The following is a 24,315-nucleotide window of genomic DNA, read 5'->3' on the forward strand; positions in this document are numbered from 1 at the left end:
GGCTAAATGATTAGCTAGGTTTCCCAGCAAGGCCTCTCCTCCCACTCCTGGCTGTGCTTCTCCAAGCATCTATCTGATTGACCTCTGGTTCATTTCCTCACCTGGTGCTAGTCAGCCCCTAAGCTTGTGAGTATGGTGTGCCTCCTGCTGCTGCTTTTGTGTACCTGCTAGTGCTACTTCATTTCTGCCTTGCTGCCCCAGCTTTGGGGAATGCAGAGGCAGGGAGGCAGGAGTGGGTGGGTGGGTAGGGGTAACCCTCATCAAAGCAGAGGGAGGGGGGATGAGATGGGGGTCTTGGGGGGTGGGAAATCGGGAAAGGGGATAATATTTGAAATGTAAATAAATAAAATATCCAATAAAAATAAAAGAAAAGAAAAAGAAAAAAAGAAAAGAAAAAAGAAAAAAATAGAAAGGTAACCTAGGATCTGACTCTATATAGTCTATTCATTTTAGCAGGTCTCTTTTGCCAAAGGATATTTGAGCCCTAGCCTGGAGGATTTAGATTTGTACATTTCTTCTAAGTTGAACGGCTTCATTTCACTACTAGGTCAAAGCACCTAACTTTCAGACTTCCTCCTTTGAATGCCAGGGCAGCAAACTTTGTTAATAGGACTGAGTTTGTGGCTAGACTGGTTCATCTGCAATCAATCCTATACTCATCTTTCTTCTTTTTGCATATAAATGTGTTCATTTGGCTTACTAACCATGTAAAATGGTCAGACTATTTCTAATATAGAAGCTTTCTAATTTTGATTTTTTTATGGCTACTCATTTGTCAAAATATTTTTAATTGGTGTATATTTGTTGTCCAAAGTGACAGGATTCATAAAGACATTTTCTTTTAAGTAGATGAAGAATGTTGGCTCACAACAATATCAACCAACCAGAACCATCAGAGCTCCCAGGGACTAAACCACCAACCAAAGAGGACCCATGGATCCAGCTGCATATGTAGTACAGGATGGCCTTATCTGGCATCAATGGGAGTGGAGGCCCTTAGTCCTGTGAATGCCCCATTGTAGGGGAATGCTAGGGCAGTGAGGTGGGAGTGGGCAGGTGCATGGGGGTGCACCCTCCTAGTAGCAGGGAGAGGGAGATGGGAGAGGGAGAGGTTTGCAGAGGGGAAACTGGTAAAGGGGATAACAGTTGCAATGTAAATAAATAAAATATCCAATAAAAAATAAAAAAAAGAACGTTGGCTCCTATCACCCCCCTCCAATTTCTTCCAATTTAGCTTAATTTTATGTCATAAGAATTGATGAGTTTTTATATCTGTATAGACTCCAGGATCTGCAGTGAGAATATGTGATGTTTGTTTTTCTGAATCTAAACTATTTTGTTTAACATGATGATCTCTAGTTATATCCATTTTCTGGCAAAAATATGTAATTTTATTCCTTTTTCTGGCTAAATAAAACTCTAATGCAGATCTATTCTACAATTTCTTTATCCATTTCTTTGTTCACATACCTAGGCTGATTCTGTAACTGGGCTATTGTGGGTAATGCTGCAAGAACGATGGATTGAAAATGTTCTTGTGGTGTGTTGAAATAGTGTCTTCTTCACACCCAGGAGTGATCAGCTGGGACATAAAGGAGTTCTATTTATTTGCTCCCCTTGATTTTATATTTTATTTACTTATTTTATTTTATTATTTTATTTTATTGCCACAGTGTTGGAAGCAGAGAAGAGAAAATGATAAAGCAAGGCCAGAACAAAACTGTTACTCAGTTTGAGAAGGCTCGACAAGCTAATCCTAAGTTTCCAAGGGCAGAATGCTTTGCATGTAGACAGCTTGCAAATAAGTAGTCTGTTTGACTAGACAAGAGTGCTATAATTCTGACTTTAAAACGTTTGTCAATGTATATCTAATTTTCACATTGTTTTTACATAAATTTTCACATTAGACTTGAGTGGCCATACTCAAGTGCTAGAATGATTCACAACTAATGAATATCCTTAACTTTGGAGACATCTCTAAGACACTGCAAATGTTTAAATATACAAAAATAACTGCTCATATACAGAATGGTGGGACAGCAGGGGAGAGTGTGGCATGTTGAAGCTTGCTTTTCCATTGTCATGGTTCTCAGTTTCCTCACATGAAGCTCATTTCCCAGTGATTCTAAAGAAAGTAGCACCTCAGATCATTGGAAAGCTGGTTCAGTAGCTAAAAGCACTGGATGCTCTTCCAGAGAATCTGGGTTCTAACCCAGCACCCCTGAGGCAGCCCACAATTGTGTGTAATTCAGGTTCCAGGTGATCTTAGGCCCTATTCTGGTCTCTGTGGACACTGCAGATGTGCTACAGAGACGTACCTGTAGGCAACACACACACGAACACATGCTTGCATGCATGCTTGAGAGAGAGCAGCATCTCCTTGCCCTGGCATTCTTGGTGGTGACATAGAGGTTGTACATTTACTTGACACTTAAGGTTTCCCATATTGGTTCCCTTCTTACATGTCAGTTGACAGGGACTGGGCTTTAATAACTTGCCAGTGTGTCTGCCCAAAAGTTCAAATTATTTTCTCTTTATTTTCTGCTGTGTTCCACCAGTGCGACCCTATAAGAAGACCAGCAGTCTCAAGTAACCTGGTCTGAGGAATCTCTCAGACACTGAGACATCAACCAGCTGATATGAGGCCGGCCCCCAATGCATATACAGCAGAGAACTGCTGGGTCTGGACACCTAGCCCTCGAGAGACTTGGGGCCTCAGTGAGTGGGTGGTCTGGTGGGGTGGGTGTGGGTGGAGGAGATGTGGGATGTGGAACAGTTGGAGGGTGAACCGGGAGGGGGATAAAGTCTAGACTGCAAAAATATTAAAGAATGAATAAAAATAAAAAAAGAACCCTTTTAAAGTAGGCTTGAAAAACTAAAGCCTCCAATGCTATATATTCATTTTCATTGAATTGGAGGACATCTTTAATTTCTTTCTTAATTTCTGTATTGACACATTTTTCATTTAATTCAGTTTTCATGAGTTTGTAGACTTTCTGTTGTTTCTGTTGTTGCAATCTAGCTTTAATATGTGGTGGTCTGATATGATACAGAGGGTTGTTTCAATTTCCTTATGTCTGCTGAGACTTGCCTTGTGACTTGAGTATGTGGTCAGTTTTGGAGAAACCAGGAGGTGCTGAGAAATTATATTCTTTTGTGTTTGGGTCAAATGTTCTGTAGATATCTATTAGGTTCATTTGATTCATAACATGTTAACCCCATTATTGTTCTATTTACTTTTTGTCTGGTTGACCTCCCCATTGGTGAGAATTGGATATTGAGGTCTCCCACTATTATTGTATGGTGTTCAAAGCTTTAGTAATGATTCTTTTACAAATGTGGTTACCCTTATGTTTGATCAATATCTTGGTAGAATTTCTTGTGATGAGTGTGAAGTATCCTTCCCATCTCTTTTGATTAATTTTGGAAGTCTATTTTTGTTAGATATTAGAATGGATCCACCATCTTGTTTCTTCATTCCATTTGATTGGAAAATCTTTTTTCAACCCTTTATTCTGAGGTAATGCCTATCTTTGATGTTGAAGTGTTTTTCTCATATCTAGCAGAAGTGAATTCTGTTTTCACATCTGTTCTGTTAGCCTGCATCTTTTAATTAAGGATTTGAGTTCAGTGATATTCAGACATATTAATGATCAATGATTGTTATTTCCTTTTATTTTGTTGTTTTTGGTAATGGTAAAGGTAAAGTATGTCTGTGTTTTTCCCTTTTGATTTTTCTGGTTTGAGATTATTTCCTATGTTTTCTTAGGTATACTTTACATTCTTAGGTTGGAGTTTTTCTTATAGTATCTTCTGCAGGGCTGTGTTTTTTGATGGATATTGTGCAAATTTGACTTAGTCATAGAATAACTTGTTTTCTCCATCTATGGTGATTAAAGTCTAGGTCTAGTAGACTGTGCTGGCATCTGTAGTCTCTTAGAGTCTTCAGGACATCTCTCTAAGTTCTTCTGGCTTTTAGTGTCTACATTGAGAAGTCATGTGTAGTTATAATAGGTATGACTTTATATCTTACTTGTCATTTTTCTTTTTGTAGCTTTTAATATTCTTTCTTTGTTCTATATGTTTGGTGTTATGATTATTGTGTGACAGATGGAGTTTCTTTTTGATTCAATCTATTAGGAGTTCTGTAAGTTTCTTGCACTTATAGGCCTCTCCTTCTTTAGGTTACGAGAATTTTCTTCTATGATTTTGTTAAAAATATTTCCTGGGAAGAAGATACATTCATTTGTTTTGAAATGAAATATTCTGTAGATATCTGTTTAGTCCATTTCTACTTTATAACACATTGGTATGATATATGATACATAAGGTATATGTAATATATATACATATGTATATCATAGGAATCTTAGAGGACTACAGAGGAATGAGATACATAATTTTATGCTAAGATGTTGATTTTTATATATTATATATACTAAATATTGTTACTGTCTCTGTAATTTAGGACACAGTAATTGAGCCCAAGTATAAAGTGACTAATGCTGACAATACCAAGTGAAACATCTTAGGCATTCTTAAGCTCTGTTGTATGTATACATTTCCAAAATGAATAAGTATCTGTTTCCACACAGAGAGGGGAGGGACCACTATATAGCCATCCACATGAGGGCCTGCTCATCTTATTTTCAAAAGGAGAAAGGCTTAAATTTGGAAGTCTTTCTTGTGAATGTCTTTCTCTGAGAACCTAACAAAAAGAGCAAAATTTCTCAGATGTGGTAAGAACTGAAAAAAGCAAAACAAAACAAAACAAAAACTTCACTTGAGAATATTATTCTGGAATTTTGATTTTTTTTAATTTTTTTTATTAGATATTTCCTTTATTTACATCTTAAAACCCCTTTCCTGGTTTCCTCTCTGAAAACTCCCTATCCCACCCCCTTCCCATTGCTTCTATGAGTGTGTTCCCCCACCCACTCACCCACTCTTGTCTCCCTATTCTAGCATTCCCCTACACTGGGAGATAAAGACTTCACAGGGACAAGGGTTTCTTCTCCCATTGACGTCCAACAAAGCCATCCTCTGCTACGTATGAAGCTGGAGCCATGGGTCCCTCCATGTGTATTCTTTGGTTGGTGGTTTAGTCCCTGTGAGCACTGGGGGTATTGATTGGTTCATATTGTTGTTCCTTCTATAGGGCTGCAAACCCCCTCAGCTCCTTTAGACCTTTCTCTACCTCCTCCATTGGGGACTCTGTGCTCAGTCCTATGGTTGGCTGCAAGCATCCACCTCTGTATTTGTCAGATTCTGGCAGAGCCTCTCATGAGAGAGCTATATGAGATTCCTGTCAGCAAGTACTTTTTGGTATCTGCAATAGTGTCTGTGTTTAGTAACTGTATATGGAATGGATCCCCAGGTGGGACAGTTTCTGGATGGCCTTTCCTTAAGTCTCTACTCTACACTTGTCTCCATATTTGATCCTGTGAGTATTTTGTTCTTCTTTCTAAGAAGGACCAAAGCATACACACTTTGGTCTTTCTTCTTCTTGAGCTTCATGTGGTCTATGAAATGTATCTTGGGTATTCTGAGCTTTTGGGCTAATATCCACTTATCAGTGAATGCATACCATGTGTGTTATTTTGTAATTGGATTATTACCTCACTCAGGATGATATTTTATAGATCTATCAATTTGCCAAAGAATTTCATGAATTTATCATTTTTAATAGCTGAGTAGTACTCCATTGTGTAAATGTACCACATTTTCTGTAACCATTCTTCTATTGAATGACATCTGGGTCCTTCCCAGCTTCTGGCTATTATAAAAAAGGCTGCTGTGAACATAGTGGAGCATGTGTCCTTATTATATGTTGGAGCATCTTTTGGGTAGATGCCCAGGTGGGGTAGAGCTGGGTCTTCAGGTAATACAATGCCCAATTTTCTGAGGAACAGTCAGAATGATTTCCAGAGTAGTTGTACCAGCTTGTAATCCCACCAACAATGGAGAAGTATTCCTCTTTTTCCATATCTTGCCAGCATCTGCTGTCACCTGAATTTTTTTTATCTTAGCCATTCTGACTGGTATGAGGTGGAATCTCAGGGTTGTTTTGCTTTGCATTTTTCTCATGACTAAGGAAGTTGAACATTTCTTTAGGTGATTCTCAGCCATTCGGTATTCCTCAGTTGAGAATTCTCTGTTTTACTATGTACCCCATTTTTTAATAGGGTTATTTGGTTCTCTAGAGTCTAACTTCCTGAATTCTTTGTATATATTGGATATTAGCCCTCTATCAGATGTAGGATTGGTAAAGATCTTTTCTGAATTTGTTGGGTTCCATTTTGTCCTATTGACAATGTCCTCTGCAATGTTATGAGGTCCCATCTGTCAATTCTTGATTTTAGAGAATAAGCCATTGGTGTTCTGTTCAGGAAAATTTCCCCTGTATCCATATGCTCAGGGTCTTGCCCACATTCTCTTTTACTAGTTTCAGTGTATCTGGCTTTATGTGGAAGTCCTTGATCCATCTGGACTTGAGATTTGTACAAGGAGATAAAAATGGATTGGTTTGAATTCTTCTACATCACCAGTTGAACCAATACCATTTGTTAAAAATGCTGTCTTTTTTCCACTGGATGGTTTTATCTTCTTTGTCAAAGATCAAGTGACCATAGGCATGTGGGTTCATTTCATGAGACTTCAGTTCTGTTCCATTGATGTACTTGCCTGTCACTGTACCAATATCATGTAGTTTTTATCACTATTGCTCTGTAATACAGTTTGAGGTCAGGAATAGTAATTGTTCAGAATACTTTTTGCTATCCTGTTTTTTTTTTAATTATTTCACATGAATTTGCAAATTGCTCTTTCTAACTCTATGAAGAATTGAGTTGGAATTTTGATGGGGGTTGCATTGTATTTGTAGATTGCTTTTGGTAAGATGGCGATTTTTACTATATTAGTCCTGCCAATCCATGGTCATGGGAGAACTTTTCATCTCCTGAGGTCTTCGATTTCTCTCTTCAGTGACTTGAAATTCTTGTGATACAGATCTTTCACTTGCTTGGTTAGTGTCACAGCAAGGTATTTTATATTATTTGTGACTACTGTGAAGGGTGTCATTCAGATGTTTATCTTTTGTGTAGAGAAAGGGTGCTGATTTGTTTGAGTTAATTTTATATCCAGCCATTTTGCTGAAGTTGCTTATCAGCTGTAGGAGTTCTCTGGTGGAACATTTGGGATCACTTAAGTATACTATCATATCATCTGCAAATAGAGACAATTTGACTTCTTCATTTCCAATTAGTATCCCTTTAGCTTCCTTTTATTGTCTAATTGCTCTGGCTAAGACTTTGAGTACTATATTGAATAGGTAGGGAGAGAGTTGGTAGCCTTGTCTAGTCAGATCTGATGATTTTTGGATTTCCTCAGTTTCTATTGTTATGTCTCTCTTTTCATTTCTTATCTTATTAATTTGGCTACTGTCTCTGTGCTGTCTTGTTAGTCCTGCTGAGGGTTTATCTATATTGTTGATTTTCTCAAAGAACCAGCTCCTGGTTCTGTTGATTCTTCGCATAGCTCTTTTTGTTTCTATTTGGTTGATTTCAGCCCTGAGTTTGATCATTTCCTGCCATTTACTACTCTTGGGTGAATTTGCTTCTTTTTGTTCTACAGCTTTCAAGTGTGCTGTCAAGCCCCTAACGCAAGCTCTCATCAGTTTCATTTTGGAGGTACTTAGAGCTATGAGTTTTCTGTTACCACTACTTTCATTTTTTCCCATAAGTTTTGGTGTGATATGTCTACATTTTCATTAAACTCTAAAAAGTCTTTAACTTCTTTCTTTATTTCTTCCTTGACCAAGTTGTCATTGAGTAGAGCATTGTTCAGCTTCCATCTTTTTTTGAATTGAAGACCAGACATAGTTTGTGGTGATCTAATAGGATGCATAAGATTATTTTAATCTTGTTGTATCTGCTGAGGCCTGTTTTGTGACTAATTAATTATATGGTCAATTTTGGAGAAGGTACCATGAGGAGCTGAGGAGAAGGTATATTTTTTTGCTTTAGGATGAAATGTTCTATAAATATCTGTTAGATCTATTTGGTTCATAACTTCTGTTAGTTTTATGGTTTCTCTGTTTAGTTTCAGTTTCCATGATCTGTCCATTGCTGAGAGCAGGGTGTTGAGGTCTCCCACTATTAATGTGTTGGGTGTGATGTGTGCTTTGAGCTTTAGTAAAGTTTCTTTTATGAGTATGGGGGACCTTGCATTTGGAGCATAGATGTTGAGAATTGAGAGTTTATCTTGGTAGAATTTTCCTTTGGTGAGTCTGAAGTGTACTTCCTTATCTTTTTTTTTTTTTTGATAATTTTTGTTGAAAGTTGATTTTATTTGATATTAGAATGGTTACTTCAGCATGTTTCTTGGGAACATTTGCTTGGAAAGTTTTTCCAGCCTTTTACTTTGAGGTAGTATCTGCCTTTGTCACTGAGGTACTTTTCCTGTATATCGCAAAGTGTTGAGTCCTGTTTACATATCCAGTTTGTTAGCCTATGTCTTTTTATTGGGGAATTGGGTCCATTGATGTTAGAGATATTAAGGAATAGTGATTGTTGCTTCCTCTTATTTTTGTTGTTAGAGGTGCATTTATGTTTGTGTTGCTATTTTCTTTTAGGTTTGTTGAAATAAGATTACTTTCTTGCTTTTTTTATGGTGTAGTTTTTGTCAGAGTTTTCCAGCTATTATCCTTTGTAGGGCTGGATCTGTGGAGAGATATTGTGTAAGATGATTTTCTCATGGAATATCTTGTTTTCTCCATCTACTATAATTGAGAGTTTTGCTGTGCATTTGTGTTCTCTTAGGGTCTGTATGACATCTGGCCAGGATCTTCTGGCGTTATAGTCTCTGGTGAGATGTTAGTGTAATTATGATAGGTCTGCCTTTATATGTTACTTAACCTTTTCCCCTAAATGCTTTTAGTATTCTTCCTTTGTTTCATTCATTTGGTATTTTGACTATTATGTGATGGGTGGAATTTCTTCTCGGGTCTAGTCTATTTTAAGTTCTGTAGGCTTTTTGTGTCTTCATGGGCATCTTATTCGTTAGGTTAGGGAAATTTTCTTCTAAAATTTTGTTGAAGATACTCCCTTTAAGTTGGGAATCTTTGCTCTCTTCTATACCTATTATCCTTAGGTTTCATCTTCTCATTGGGTCCTGGATTTCCTGGATGTTTTGGTTTAGGACCTTTGTGCATTTTACATTTTCTTTGACTGTTGTGTCTATGTTTTTTTGTGGTATCTCCTGCACCTGAGATTCTCTCTTCTATCTCTTGTATTCTGTTGGTGACACTTACATCTATGACTCCTGATCTCTTTCTTAGGTTTTCTATCTCCAGGGTTGTCTCGCTTTGTGATTTCTTATTGTTTCTATTTCCATTTTTAGATTTGTATGTTTTTCTTCAATTCCTTTACCAGTTTTATTGTGTTTTCCTCTAATTCTTGAAGTGATTTTGTGTTTCTTCTTTAAGGGTTTCTACCTGCTTACCTGTGTTCTCCTGTATTTCTTTAAGGGAGTTATTTATGTCCTTCTTAAAGTCCTCTATCATCATCATGAGATGTGACTTTAAATCAGAGTCTTGATTTTCTGGTGTGTTGAGGTATTCAGGGCTCACTGTGATGGAAGAACTGGGTTCTGATGATGCCAAGTAGCCTTGGTTTCTGTTGCTTATCTTCTTGCCCTTGACTCTCACCATCTGGTTATCTCTGGTGTTAGCTGGTCTTGCTTTCTCTGACTGGAGCTTGTCCTTCCTGTGGGCCTTTAAGCCTACAATTTTAGGTGTGTCAGAACTCTTGGCAAGACTATCTCCTTCCTGGGAGATGTTTGTTTGTAGAGGGCTATGGGACAGCCTTAGCTCTGGGGTGCAGACGGAGACAGGGTGAAGTGAAGTGAACTGAAGGTGAACAGCCACCATCTCACGGTTTGAGATCTCAGAACAAATACAAAGATCAATGGAAAATTCAGCTGAGTATTAACATTCACCTGTACCACATTCCTGACTCTGGATATAATGTTAACAGCAACCTTAAACTTTTGTTCTAACATTCCTAACTGCCAGAGCCTTCCCCACCATCATGGATAATACTCTCTCAAGATGTTAGCCAAAATATGTTATCATGGTGATAGGATAGGTAATATTTGTGATTATTTTATTTAAAAAAAACCTGGTTATTTACTAGCTTCCAAATCCCACTTTTTTCAGAGTTATAGTAAGAAAAATTCTTTTAGTAGACTTTTGTAACAAAAATTTTAAGCATTTCCCTAATTTAACTAATGGGAGACAACTTCTGCATATCCTCTCATTCTTCATTGTTTTTATTTAAGAATTTTCTAATACAATTTATTTTGATCATGCTTTAGAACTTGTCTCAGATCATCTCTACTCATTAACTTCACATTCTTTTTCTCTTTACCTTCTCAAAACCCAAGCAAAATTAAACCTCCTGATCAAAGCAAGCAAACATAAACAATTTTAAAAAGACAAAAATAATACAATGATTTAAAACCCTACAAAAATCATGGAGTCTGTTTTAGATTGGCCAATTATCCCTGAACCTGGAGCTGGTCTCAAGTATGGTTGGCATACCTAGTGATACTCCTTTGGGGAAAACCAATTTTTTCAGGGGACAAATTTTGCCTTAGAATTTTAATTGGAAGCATTTGATCTTGTGAGTTATACTCACAAATTTATATAAAAGTTAAAAAAATATTCATTTCATATCAAATATCACAAAATAGTTTTCCTTTAAATATATGTTCCTATCTCATACAAAAAGAATGACTTGTGTCTGTGTGCTTGTCAGTTTAATTAAATTATTGAAACAAAAATGAAATAATGATCAGGAGTGAACAGCATTGTTCCTTGCCCCAAGGCACTAAGAAAAAATTAAACAGAATGACTCTCATCTCTGAGGATTGTGGAAAAAGCATAGAACAGTGTGGTTTGTTAACTGTCCAGCAGGTAGCAGCAGGAGGTTGTTCCCAAAAGACCACACAGACCTTGATAGCTCTTATCTGTGAACCTAGAGTTGGAACAGCTAGCTGGTAAAAAAGAATGATAGCAATAAATTTAAGTCATAAGTTAAAAAGAAAGAAAGAAAAAGAAAGAAAAGTAAAAGAAGAAACAGAACTCTGTGAGTCTATGTATTGATTTCCCAAACTAAACACAAATAATCTAGATGTTTGCATGCCTATACTCACTATTCACAATCAAGTAGTGTCAGCTTGAAGGTCCATTGACCGATTAATTGATGAAGAAATGTTATACATATAGAAACTCTGAATATCATTCTTCAAACAGACAAAAGCATGTTACACACTACAATGTAGATGGGCCCTGAGGACACTGTGCTGAGTGAAATAACTGAGGTATTAAAACTCAAGTGCTTTGTGCTTCATTTGCAATAGGCTTTCAAAGTAATCAAATCTGAGACATAAAGTTAATGATAGTTGTCAAGACCTGGGGGAGTGGTAGTGAAGGGTTACTATTCTCAAGGCAAGGAGTTTCTGTGTTATAATTAGGGACAATTACAGAGATTGCTTGCACAGACATGTAGATATCATTAGCATGAATGAATTGTATGAAGACATAGTTGTACACAGTGTTATATCTTTCCCAAAACATATTATTGGTCATATAGCTTTTTCACAGCTTCACAGCTATAAAACTAGAAAATTGAAACTATGTTCACTCCTTAAGAATATGGCACTGTTTCACTGACCCACACATTTCTCCCGACTTTGCTCTTACCTCTATGAAGGACCTTGGTCTAGTTCTCAATTCAGAAAGTCTTGTTTCCATAAGTATTGAGCAAGAGCTGAAAAGAAAAGTTTTAAAAAATAAAAATAGAAAGAAGGCTTTCCTTATTGTAAGAGAGGTGGGAGAAGTGTTTTACAAAACCTCATCATTAGCCATATTCTTTCCTTCTTTGTTAATAATTCAATCCTACTGATAAGTCTTGTGTAGAGATCATCTATTAGATTAGTGGTCTTGTATCCACTCTCATCCTCACCCAGGTGCTGGTTAGATTCTGAGGATATTACAGAGAGTGTTTTAATAAACTGGGTGACTAGTTTCAGTCTCAGGACTCTTCTACTCTATAGAGTCCATATACCCTTATTATAAGCATAGATTTTTGTGGCATATTGATATTTCTGTTGACACGTTATATTTTCCTAAACATCATACCTTTACCAATTATATATTAAGTTTTTATTAATTTATATGTAGAATAATTTATCCCAAATAAGGTTTTTGTAATTTTGGAACTTTTGATTTATATAAGACATTAAGTGCAACTTACTCTCAGTTTCTGTATTTCTTTATCTTCTGACTCTGAAAGTAGAAGAACATAAATTATGTTTTATAATTAACAGTATTTAGAAAATACTAATAGGTTTTTGCTTTGATGTTAGTATGCTTTCTAGGGATGAACAGATTTTCTTTGACTTTTTTTTTTTAAAATCTTAACCATTGAGTCTACACTAAACCATTCTTTTTTCTTTATAATTGAGCAGTCTAAGAAGAATGTGAACATGGAGACTAAACCCTGAAGACTTTTACTTCTTGATACAACAAATACATTTGGTCACTGTCATTCCATCTTCTTTTCTCATTGTAAGAATAGTTTTTACCTGGTCCTTATTGGTATGCCAGATAACTAACATTTATATCATGAAATTTTTTCTAGAAATCTTGTCCATCAAGACTTGGGGAATAAGATAGTTGCTATAGAATGGAGGTTTTATGTCCTTTCCCAGTTATTCATCTCTATGTTTTAAGTATCCTCACTAGACCAGTAGAAAAATGGGGACTTTTAATATTCATCACAGCTCATAAGGAAACCATTTTGGAAGTTACCAAAACTCTAGGAATATCTAGCATACTTTACTTGTCCTTTACAGATCAAGACTAAAGTGACAACCCCAAATCCCAGTGCCCATCTTTGGCTTTCTCAAAAATTCTTATCAAGTATTTAAGGATGCTTTAAGTGTTTTGAAAAGGTTGTTGTTATAATCACTAGGCAGCCCAGACTAACTTCAAAGACAATATCCTCTTGTTCCAGCCTCCTGGGTCCTGGGATTACAGATGCATGTGTAACTTGCCCAACTTTTAACTCATCTGAAATGAAATAATCTCCCAAGAAAGCCCTCATGATGCTGCTTAGATTTCTCAGATCTTTTGTGGTCCAGTACTCACAAGTCTGTGGACAGTGGTCATGCTTGAATTGTATAGAGTTTAATTGTTTGAGTGAATTGCAATGGAGAAGGGCATCAAAAAACAACAAATGTAATTATGAAAGGTTATGAAAGATAGTATGGCTTTAGGTTCTTTCTTTTAAGATTTTCACCTCCCCTAATTATATTCAATCATATATGGTTCATTTTTGAATCATCAAAAGCATAATGAAAACCAAGATTTTACAAAATAAAATAAGAACATATTAATGGTCTGTGGAAAATTTAGAAGTCAATTTAATTTTTTATTAATTTCTTCATTTTGCATCCTTATAGCAGCCTTCTCCCTTCTCTCCTCCCAGTCCCACCCTCCCACATCCTTCTTTCAGTCTCCCCTTGTCCTCAGAGAAGGGGATGCTCCCCTTTACCATACCAATCCACAATGGCATATCAAGTCTCATCAGGACTAAGCAAATCCTCTCCTGTTGAGGGCAGATTAGCCATCCTAACTAGGGGAAAGGGATTGAAAGGCAGGCAACAGAGACAAAATTGGAGATAGCTCATGCTTCATTTGTTGGAGGACCCACATGAAGACAAAGCTACATATCTCCTACATATGTGTAGGGGCCTAGGTCTAGTTCATGTCTGTTCTTTAGTTAGTGGTTCAGTCTCTTTGAGCTTCCATAGACCCAAATTAGTTGGCTTTGTAGGTCCTCTTGTGGTGTCTTTGGCCACTCCAGCTGCTCCAATCTTTCCCCAGACCCTTCCACAATACTCCCTGAACTCTGCCTAATGTTTGGCTGTGGGTCTCTGCATTTGTTTCCATCAGCTGTTGGATGAAACCTTTCAGATAATAGTTGTGCTATCTGCAATCTGCAAGCATAGCACAGTGTCATTAATAGTATCGGGGTTAGCTCTCCCATGTAGGTCTCAATTTGGACCAGTCATTGATTGGCTATTCACATTTAATATTTTATATCACATATGTTACTCAATTATAGAGTATCAACATATGTTTTGGAGCCAGTATGCCGAGTCTGACTGTCTGCTCCACTTTTACCATTCTTACAATGAGGGTGAGTAAAACAAACAATTCTATGTCTTTGTCGCTCACATAAAATGGCAAATAAATTTTTTGGGTTTATTGAGATGGTGTGAGGATTAAATGACTATGGAAAGTTGTAGAGAAAAGCCTGTTACATTTACAACCTTGTGAAGTCATAATTTATCACTTTTGTTAAAGTCCTACAAACCAAACTAATCTTGTAATAACTCAAATGAAGATCCATTGAATGGAGAGAAGATGGCTTCATTACACAAAAGCAGATAAATATAAGTGCCAAAGCAAAGCTCTTCACTATAGAGACTGAGAGACATTAGCTGAAGCTTCCTAATACTGGTAGGAGACACACAGATAGGTGATGAGAGGGTGGATAGACTGAAGTTCTACAAGAAGGCTCATTGGGGATCACTGTGGTTCTATGTACACCCTTCCATGGTTCTTGATCTTGTATCATATTGGTTCTATTCTTACTATCATCTGCCATTGAATAGTGGACTCCTAGTACACTCCCCTATGTCTGATATACGTTGTGGATATGATATATATTCAATAGTGTTGGATGAGTTAATAAATACTTTAGTCTTTTTGATGAAGATTAGTATAGAAACATTAGTGTAAGAAATGGATTTTGATGTGATTTATATGAGCTGAGTTGCCAAGCAGAATAAGTAATATCCATATGCATTAGAATTTTGGATAAACAACAAATGATTTCTTAGTGCAAATAGGTCCTACAGAACATTTGGAAGACACATATGCTAAAAGTATTCATTCTTTAAGATAATAGATAAACAATGCATTTTTGTTTTAAGTATATACAGAATATTGCATGGACTATACTTATAATAAGATGATTTGTTACTTATATAAAATTCATATTTACTTATTGATTAGTAATTATAACAGAAAGAATAGAGAAGAGAAAGTTTGCTCTTCAAGCTAAAAAAATGTCAAGTATAGAATATGGAGACATTCTTTTTTTTTTTTTTTTTTTTTTTTTTTTTTTTTTTTTTTTTTTTTTTTAGTAAATCTGAATCCTTGAAGTAAGAATGAATGAAATAGCTCTCTTCTTGATGTCTGTAGATCTAAATATAGAACTCTCAGCTACTTCTCCACACTGTCTACCACATGCTGCCATGCTCTCTGCCATTAAGATTATGAATCAAACTTTAGAAATAGTTAGCTGGCCCCAAGTAAATGCTTTCTTTTATAGGAGTTCCCATGGTGGTCTCCATAAAGTATACCTAACAGTGGCAAAATACACCCTGTTTTCTGCACTTCATTTTCTGGTACACAACATTGTCTTTATTCCCAGAGCCCTGTAGGCACCAGGAACAACCAGGTAAGACCACCAACCTCTATCTGCCAAGTCTTCCTAAAGCATGCCCAGCAGTGGTAAACTGAGCTCTTTCCCCTAAGCTTTATTTCCTGAACCACAACTGTGCCTACATCCCTGGAGTCTTGCTAACACTAGGGACAACCAGATGGCTAAAGGTCACCATAAGAAAACAATCAATCTTCCTAGTTTCTGTCTGTGTCCAGAGCTGATGAGGTGCCACAGTGCCCAGAGCTGATCCTGTGCCACAATGCTCCATACCAAAATACTGCTGGGAGAGAGCTGGTCTCCCAGGAGTGCAGGCACACCTGTGAGCACAGATAAGACCACTACTTCTGTTCAGAGGGTCCCACCCAGAGACCTCAGGACACAGGAACTGAGGAGCAGCCTGGGACAGAATCCTTCCAGTTTCCATCTACATCTGGAGCTGATCCTGTGCACACACAAATATCAACAGGAGAAAGCTGGTATCCCAGGAGTGCTAGCACACCTGTGAGCACATGTAAGACAATCAATTCTGCTCAAATTCCTGGCCCAAGAGGAACCAGCCCAGAGTCATCAGAAGACAGGAACTAGGAACAGCCAGGGACAGGATCCTTTAGGTTTTCATCTGTACCCTGGAGCTGACCCTGGACCACAGCTCTCCATACCCAAATTTATCCTGGAGAAAACTGGGTCTTCCAGGAGTACTGACACACAAGCTTGGAGGAGATACAACCAAACTCAGAGACAGCAAGACCAGCTAACACCAGAGATAACCGGATGGTGAGAGGCAAGGGTAAGAATATAAGCAACAGAAACCAAGGCTACTTGGCATCACCAGAACCCAGTTCCCCCACCACAGTGAGCCATGAATACCTCAACACACCAGAAAAGCAAGACTCTGATTTAAAGTCACATCTCATGATGATGATAGATAACTTTAAGAAGGACATAAGTAACTCCCTTAAAGAAATACAGGGGGTCACAGGTAAGCAGGTGTCTTAGTCAGGGTTTCTATTCCTGCACAAACATCATGACCAAGAAGCAGGTTGGGGAAGAAAGGGTTTATTCCACTTACTTCCACATTGCTGTTGATCACCAAAGGAATTCAGGACTGGAACTCAAACAGGTCAGGAAGCAAGAGTTGATGCAGAGGCAATGGAGGGATATTCCTTACTGGCTCACTTCCCCTGGCATGCTCAGCTTGCTTTTTTATAGAACCCAAGACTACCAGTCCAGGGATCATACCACCCAAAAGGGGCCCTCCCCCCTTGATCACTAATTGAGAAAATGCCTTACAGTTAGATATCATGAGGCATTTCCTCAACTGAAGCTCCTTTCTCTGTGATAACTCCAGCTTGTGTAAAGTTGACACAAAACCAGTCAGTACAGCAGGTAGAAGCCCTTACAGAGGAAACACAAAAATCCCTTAAAGAATTACAGGAAAACACAACAAAACTGGTAAAGGAATTGAAGAAAACCATCCAAGATCTAAAAATGGAAATAGAAACAATAAAGAAATCATAAAGAAAGACAATCCTGGAGTTAGAAAACCTATGAAAGAGATCAGGAATCATAGAAGCAAGCATCACCAACAGAATGCAAGAGTTAGAAGAGAGAATTTCAGGTGCAGGAGATACCATAGAAAACATTTGATACAACAGTCAAAGAAAATGCAAAATGCACAAAGGTCCTAAACCAAAACATCCAGGAAATCCAGGACCCAATGAGAAGATGAAACCTAAGGATAATAGGTATTGAGCAAAGATTCCCAAATTAAAGGGCCAGTAAATATCTTCAACAAAATTATAGAAGAAAATTTCCTTAACTTAAAGAATGAGATGCCCATGAACATATAAAAAGCCTACAGAACTCAAAATAGACTGGGCCAGAGGAGAAATTCCTCCTGTCACATAATAGTCAAAACACCAAATGCACAAAACAAAGAAGGAATCTTAAAAGCATTTAGGAAAAATTAGCAATCATTGGTTTTTAATATCTCTCAACATCAATGAACTCAATTCCCCAATAAAATACACATTAGAATGAATTTGAAAACATGGTCTATGATTCTGTTGCATACTAGAAGCACAGCTCAAGTTCAAAGATAGATGTTACCTCAGAGTAAAGGGCTAAAAAAAGAATTTCCAATCAAACAGACCCAAGAAGCAAGCTGAAGTACCTATTCTAACATCTAATAAAATAGACTTCCAGCCAAAATTAATCATAAGGGAAAATTTTGCCAAGATGTTTTCTCAGTTCTGGATATATCTCAAATACAAGGGCATCCACATTTGTGAAAGAAACATTTCTAAAGCTTAAACAACATATTGAAGCCTACACACTAATAGTGGGAGATATCAAATCCCCATTCTCTCAATGGACAGGTGACCCAGACAGAAAATATACAGAGAAATAATGGAATTAACAGATGTTATGATTCAAGTGGACATAACAGAAATCTACAGAACATTTCACCTAAACACAAAAGAATATAACTTATCAACACCTCCCAAAAGCTTCTCTAAAATTAACCATATACTTGGTCACAAGGGAGATCTCAACTGATACAAACAAATTGAATTAATCCCCTATATCTTATCAGACCATCATGGATTAAAGATGGACTTCAATAATAACCAAAACAACAGAAAGTTTACAAGTTTATGGAAACTGAACAACTCTCCACTCAGTGATCATGGAGTCACAGAAGAAATAAAGAATTTAAAGATGTCCAATATACCCAAATTTATGGGTCAATTTGAAAGCACTGATAAAAGAAAAGCTAATAGCCCTAAATGCCTTCATAAAGAAATTTTGATATCTCCTACTAGCAACTTAACAAACCCAAGTGGAGAATTCAATAAATAGAAACCAAGAGAAAAAATACAAAGCATCAATGAAAGAAGAGTTGGTTCTTTGGGAAAATAGCAATATAGATGAACCTTTAGCCAAACTGACTAAAAGGCAGAGATAAAATTTTCAAATTAACAAAATCAGAAATGTAAAGGGGGATACAATAAGAGATACCTTCATGCATAGGAAATTTAAAGAATCCTTAGGTCTTACTTCAACAACCTGTACTCTACAAAATTGGGGAATCTAAACAAAATGGGTGTTTTTCTTGATAGATACACTTACCAAAGTTAAATCAGGATCAGTAAAAACAATTTAAGTAGACATAACCCCTAAAGAAATAGAGGCAGTCATTAAAAATCTACTCCCCTTTTACACCTCCCCAAAAAGCCCAGTGTCAAATGGCTTTAGCAGAGAATTCTACCAGACTTTCAAAGAAGAGCTAACACCAATACTTATCAAATTGTCGTACAAAATAGAAACAAAAGGAATGTTGCTCTGCTAATTAAGGTCAAATTCTACCATTGTCCAGATAGCCTTATAAGCTCCATGCAAAATGCTAGACTCCCTTTGTCATCAGGGCTTCTCCTCTGACCTTGTCTAGGGAGTTCAACCCTCACCCCCTTCCTTCCACACACAAACACATCTCTACCTGTGGAATGTGACGTAGCCTCGGTTAGATTATAGGTTCAGCTTCCTTTTTCCTGATAAGAAACTGATCAGCAAGCACCTGAGATACCTGGAGTGCGCCCTTGTCTTAGTAAGGGTTTCTATTGAAATGAAACATGATAACCAAGAAGCAAGTTGGGAAGGAAAGGGTTTATTCAGCTTACATTTCCATATGCTTTCTTCACCAAAGGAAGTCAGGACTGGAACTCTAAAAGGGCAGGAACCTGGAGGTAGGAGCTGATACAGAGGCCACAGGAGGGGTGCTGCTGACTGAATTGCTTCCCCTGGCCTTCAGCAAAGAGGTTGAATGCAAAATTAACTCAAAAAAATCAGTAGCTTTCTTTTATAGAAACAATAAACAGGCTGAGAAAGACATTAGTGATAGAACAACCTTCACAATAGCCATAAATAATATAAATTATTAAGGTAACTCTAATCAAGTAAGTGAAGATATCAGAAGATGGAAAAATTATTAACATAATAAAAATGGTCATCCTGTCAAAAGCAATATACAGATTTAATGAAATTCACATCAAAATTCCAATACAATTCTTTACAGAATAATACTCAATTTCACATGAAAAAAAAACCCACAGAAATATCAAGGATGGCTGAAAACAATTCTCTACAGTAAAAGAACTTCTATAGGTATTATCATTCCTAACTTCAAACTGTATTACAGAACAATAATAATAAAAACCATATGGTACTGGCATAAATATGGTTTTTAGCTGGAATTGAATCAAAGAGCCAGAAGTAAATCTACACACCAATCTATACTTGATTTCTGACAAAAAGTCAGAACTATACAATGGATAAAAGAAAGCATTTTCAACAAATGATGCTGGTCAAACTAAATGTTTGCATGTAGAAGAATGCAAATAGATTCATATCTGCCAACCTGCATAAACGTCAAGTTCAAGTGAATGAAAGACTTCTATATAAAACTAGATACACTAAATCTGATTGAATGCATTATATCAGACAATTTACTGGACAGAATACCAACAGCAGCTCTGGCACTAAGATCAATAATTATAAAATAGAAGCTCACAAAACTGAAAATCTGTAAGATAAAGGACATTCACAAAAGTATAAAATGGCAATAAAATAAAGTATAAAATTTACAGAATTTAGAAAGATTTTCATCAATTTCACATCTGACAGAGAGTTGACATTCAAAATATATAAATAACTCAATAGACTAGATATCAACAAAACAAATAACCAAAATAAAAAAATGGAGTACAAGCATAAGAAGAAAATTTTTGACAGAGGTATCTCTAATGGTTGAGAATCACTTAAAGAAATATTCAACATCCTTAGTTATCAGGGAAATGCAAATTAAAATGACTCAGATTATATCTCATACCCATTCTAATAGCTAAGATCAAGAGGAAAAACTCATGCTGATGAAGATGTGGAGCAAGGAAACACTCCTTCACTGCTGATAGGAGTGCAAATCATTTTGCAAATCAATTTGGTGGTTCAGAAGATTGGTAATAGATCTACTTCAAGACCCAGCTATACCACTCCTGAGCATATACTCAGATGTTCCACGATACCACCAGTACACGTGCTCAACTATGGTCATAGCTGCTTTACTCATAATAGCCAGAAAGTGGAAACAATGTATATGTCCCTTAACAGAAGAATGGATAAAGAAAATGTGGTAAGTTTATGCAATGGAGTATTACTCAGCCATTAAAAGCAATGGTATCATGAAATTTTTCAGGCAAGAGAATGGAACTAGAAAAGATCATCCTAAGTGAGGTAATCTAGATCCAGAAAGACAATAATGGTATGTACTGACTTAAAGTAGATATCAGCCATAAAATACAGGATTACTATCCTACAAACCACAGACTCAAAGAAGCTAAGTAGTAACAAGGACAGCCAGTGTGTGTGTGTGTGTGTGTGTGTGTGTGTGCTTAAACTCACAGAGAAGAGGAAATAGATCGATTGGGAATGGATGAAGGAAGAGGGGACCTTTCAGGGAAAGAAGGTGCGATTGTGAATAGGAGGAATGATATGTGGGAGAATGAAGGGAGAGAGTACTAGGAGAGACAACTGCATTGGAGGTACAACTCTAGGATGATCCAGGAACATAGGACAGTGGAAACTTCAGGATTCTATGATCATGATTCTAACTAAGACTTCTAGCAATGGGGGATATGGAGCTTCAACTGGCCATCTCTTATAACCAGGCAAGATTTCCAATGGAGGGACTGGGACACCAACCCAGGCAGAAAATCTAAGACTCACAATTTGCCCTGATGACAAGATGTGCAGGGATAAAAGATAGAGCAGAATTTGAGGAAGGGGTCAACCAATGATTGGCCCAGCTTGAGTCCCATGTCATGTGAAGGAGCCCACCTCCTGACACTATTAGTGATATTCTGCTATACTTTCAGACAGGAGCCTAGTCTAACTGTCTTCAGAGAGGCTTCACCCAGAAACTGATAGAAACAGATAAAGCAACCCATAGCCAAACATTAAGTGGAGCTTGGGGAATCCTGTGAAGATTGGGAGGAAGAACTGAAAGAACCAGAGGGATCAATGACACCACAAGAAAGCCTACAGAATTTAGTAACCTGGGCACATAGGGGCTCAATGAGAATGAACTGCCAATCGGAGAACATGTATGGGACAGATCTAGATCCTCTTCACATATGTATGAGTTGTACAGCTGGATCTTCATGTGGGACTCCTAAAGTAGGAACAGAGCTATCTCTGAATTGCCTGACTTTGGATATATTTTGCCTAGCTGGACTGCCTTGTCTAGCCTCAGTAGAAGATGTATCTAATCTTACTGCAACTTGATATGCCAGGGCTGGTTGATATCCATGGGAGGCTTCTACTTTTCTGAGGAAAAGGGGAGGAGGAATAGATGGGAGTGAGGGAGAGAGTGAGAAGGAGTGCCTGGGAGCAGGGGAAATTAGGAAGTTATGATTGGGATGTAAATTAAATAAATAATAAAAATAGAAATAGTGAAATAATAAGGTGGGCAGTGACTAACATAATACTTTCCAAGTTTACTGATCTTTTAAAAGGATGCACGGTACAGTTTCCAGTATCTTTTTCAATCCTACCCAGCCTGTCATCTTGCCCTCCTCTATGGATGTGCTATGTGAGGTAAAGGTCACAGAGTTTCTGATACATTTAGCCTTTTGGTCATTGAACTTTCACAGTTTCCTTAAATGCCACTGCCTTTATAACCAACAAATATAGGACCGTGAGTTCAGCAAAAAGCACATATTTGAACACATTCAATAGTTTTATTGGAGCTCTTCAAAGCATGAACTGCCCACATTACTTTAGATAGACTCAACCCTGGACCTTGACCAGTGTTGTATAAGTTTGTTCAAAGTCTCCTCCTCCCACAGAGTCAGCAGTTCCCTCCCGTCCTCACTCTTTTCTTCAATAGTTTTCTCTCTCCCTCTCTCTTTTCTTAAATATTTTTCTAAAATATATGAAAACAAAGAAAAACATCAGAGTGTTTCTGTTTATCATGTTGTATTTTATGTTCATGTTTATCATGATAGCCTGAGCTACGGAGTTGGTTGCAGGCCAGCTTGGGTTACACATTGTGAGTCTGACTCAAAAATGTAAAAATGTAAAAATAAATGTAAAAATAAAAAAATGTAGCAGTCTGATTTTTTTTCAGATGTTCCTCTTGAAAAAAAGCTAAAGCATCACATATATCTAGCTTCGTACTTAAATTCATATTATCTAGTATCTAGAATCTAGTCAATACTTAAAAATATTGACTATAAAATCCCAGCACACAATTATATTTACAGTAAATCTCTAGAAGCTTCAGATTTGTAAAAGAAATTACAGAGACCAAGAAACAAAGTTGGGGAAGATTAAAGAACTTAATTTTCTACTAGCATTCATAATCTATGTTTATGCCAGATTTCATTACTCAAATTAAAAATAAGTGTTTACAGTGAGACATTAGAGAATTTTAAACTCCATGTGGACTGTTTTAGTATGGTATAAGTGTAGTGAAAAATATCAGAGCATGAATACTTCACAATGAAAGCATATTTATCGCTTGCAATTGGGAAAGTCCAATGTCAGGTAGCACCTGTTAAAGACTTCTTGTATCTTACATAGTAGAAGATAAGAAATCAAAGGAGTGTGTGTAAAAAAGACAGCAAAAAGGAGGCTTCCTTGAACCCTGTCCTATGGTAACCAGTTTAATCAACCTCAAGGGCTCTGCTTGTATGCTGCCAGATCCCTTAATTAAGCACTTTCTAATACAATGGCATTTAGAAATAAGTTTCTAATCCATCAATTCAAGAGGAACAATTCTTGCAAAATTGTTTTAATAATAGTCAAAGGAAATATATAGTGTCAAAGAATATATAGTGTCAAAGAATAATAAAATAATGTTCCTTTTTATCTTCATTTTATTTCAGTTGTACCATAACCTGGTACATTATGGCAGTTACCAAAGGCCACGAGGTTCCATTGAACTTTCTTCTGGAAATACTTACTCTTTCTCTCTCTCATCACTTATTTCTGGTTTGCAGTATACAGGCCAAACTTACTGAGAATATTATTTATTTCTAATAATAGGAGTGTAAAAGGGAAAGGAAAAGATATGACATTGACAGTACTAATAAAATTTCAAATAAAAAGTGCAATGTAAATATAAAGATACTTCTACATAATATAACTTCCAACTCAAACTGACAAGTACTTATGGGTGCTTCTACTTACCAGGCTCTTTCCTTCTTTGCAAAACAGAGTAATACAGTCTTTACCCTCATGTGAACATGATTGGATGGTTGCAGAGAACAGAGCAGAATGCAGTAAGGACCTCTGATGGAGAAGAGATTAGATATACTATGGTGTGAGGGAGGATGTGTTAACTGGTTAGGAGAGCAGTAGAATTTGACATGGAAAATAAAAAAGAATGGACCTAATTGGGAGAATAAATTTCAGGAAGAAATAATGTTGCAATCCCTGGTGAGAACTCATTGTACTAGAAGAGCCAATGCTATATACATTGTGTGTGTATGTGTGTGTGTGTGTGTGTAAACTGAGGGGTGGTTCTGAAGTCTTAAGGCCTTTGAACTCTGTGAAGTTTTTACTTTATGTGGCAGTTTTTAAGGAACCACTGAAGACCTGATACAATAATGACATGAGTAACACATAGCTTCTTGTTGGAAGCTATTTGTAATGCAAAAGGTATGAAGGTTAGAGG

The 24,315-nt window shown here is 36.9% G+C and overlaps 1 long non-coding RNA gene across 1 annotated transcript in view; it reads left to right on the plus strand.

Moving 5' to 3' along the window:
* The window catches only part of LOC116071107, a 42,619-nt gene that overhangs the window by 15,619 nt on the left and 2,685 nt on the right, over nucleotides 1-24,315 (plus strand). The window contains exon 2 of the long non-coding RNA XR_004110709.1: nucleotides 2,559-2,718. This is a non-coding gene — a long non-coding RNA (uncharacterized LOC116071107). The remainder of the gene's footprint in view (nucleotides 1-2,558; nucleotides 2,719-24,315) is intronic.

The sequence above is a fragment of the Mastomys coucha genome, unplaced genomic scaffold, assembly GCF_008632895.1.
Source record: "Mastomys coucha isolate ucsf_1 unplaced genomic scaffold, UCSF_Mcou_1 pScaffold22, whole genome shotgun sequence".
NCBI lineage: Eukaryota > Metazoa > Chordata > Mammalia > Rodentia > Muridae > Mastomys > Mastomys coucha.